At 39.7% G+C, this 1703-nt stretch overlaps 1 pseudogene; it reads right to left on the minus strand.

The window, feature by feature from the left end:
• Window positions 1-821: 821 nt before the first annotated feature.
• LOC116894264 lies at window positions 822-1080 on the minus strand (annotated as a pseudogene).
• Window positions 1081-1703: the final 623 nt, after the last annotated feature.

Consider the following 1703-nt stretch of genomic DNA (forward strand, 5'->3'; position numbering starts at 1 on the left):
CTGACCTAGTTCAAGGTGTAAGTAAGTACTTTGCACCTTGAAATTCCTGTGTGTATACAGCACAAGTCCTCAGAGGCTTTCTTGGGCTCTGATCTTTGCCAGCTGCAGATTGTTTAATTCTGGGAACTCTGTTAAGAGAACAAATGCCAGAGCCACAAGAAGGACAGGGAGGGGTGCTCCAAAAAGGTGGTAGCCACTGCTCCCCACTCTGCTCCTGGCTGCTGTTGTCACTGTTTGTCACGTGATCGTCGTGAGCAATGTGAGCAAAGAGATAAGAAGCTGGAGATCTCCTGACCATGAAGATTGGAACTGACCCAAGGAACCCAGATTCCCTAAGCAGCAGGAAGTAGCCTAAAGAGATCCTTGGCCCCTTTCCCCTCTAACTTTCTCTCTTCTGCCTAGTGTTGGGGGGGTGGAAAGTTTAGGAAGGAATAAAGGTTTGAGGAAGGTAGAGAAATAAGAACATTAAAAAAAGCTTTAAGAAATGTGTCTACACACATCAAAACTTCACATATAAGAGAATACATAGAATGTTTTCCTTTTTAGGTATAGGTTACCTCATTCAGAATGATATTTGTTTTTCTCTAGCTCCATCCACTTACCAGAGATTTTCATATTTTTTAACTAAAAACATCTTTATTTTTTAGTCTTTAAAAAAAACAAGACAAAACTCTTCTTTTCCCAAAATAACCATGGTTAGCTTAGAAAAATGGATGTATATCTTCAAAGTGTTTCCCTTTAACAGAGACTTCATTTTATAGAATCTAAATGTTAAAGGTTTAAAGAAAAGCCAGAATCTAGCATAAGTCAAGGAAATCCACTCACACTTCACACCCTTCTCCTCCAGGAACTGCATTGTTATATTATTTCCATTTAGTAGAATTTGATCTAATTTTGTAATTCTTCTTCCTTCTGGTGTAATTTCACTAAATAAACAATGACAAAGTCATCAAATCCTAGAAGTGTACCAACAATTTCTTTATCACTCTTCATCACAATGTGAATTCTTGATCCTATACACTTGTCCACAAGCTCTAGTGGCAGGAGTTGAGATGTGTTCATGGTCACATTAGCCGCCATGGCCGCACCGGAAGTCTCATCATTTTTTAAAGCTGAACAGTAATCTATTGTGTAGGCGTATCATTATCCATTTGTTAGTTGACTTACATCTATTTCCAATGTCCAGTGAGCACGATGAGCAAGAGCCTCTGAAGGAGGATGAACAGTCCTCGGGGCGTACACCCAAGAAAGGTACAGTCAGATCCTGAGGGAGATCTATCCCCAGCTTCTCTGGGGAACTGGCACCCTGGCTTCCATAGTGGCTGTGCCAGTTTGTACTCCCCCTAGCAATGAATGAATGAATGTTCCCCTTCCCTCATGTCCTCACCAGCACAAGTTGTCATTCATTTTATTGCTCTTGGCCTTTCTGACTGGTACAAAATGGAATCTCAGAGTAGTTTTAATTTTCATTTCCCAATGGCTAAGAGTGTTTAACATTTTTAAGTGCTTCTAGAGACTTGTGTTTCATCTTTTGAGAATGATTTAGTTCTGTACCCCATTGAAATCGGGTTGTTTTCTTGATGTTTGTATTTAGTTCTTTATATATTCTAGATACTAACCCTTTATGGGACTTAGAATTGGTTAAAAACAATCCATTCTGTAGGCCGCTTCACTGTCAGAATGAGCTATACCCATAGTTCCTT

The sequence above is a fragment of the Rattus rattus genome, chromosome 2 (assembly GCF_011064425.1).
Source record: "Rattus rattus isolate New Zealand chromosome 2, Rrattus_CSIRO_v1, whole genome shotgun sequence".
NCBI classification, from domain to species: Eukaryota; Metazoa; Chordata; class Mammalia; order Rodentia; family Muridae; genus Rattus; species Rattus rattus.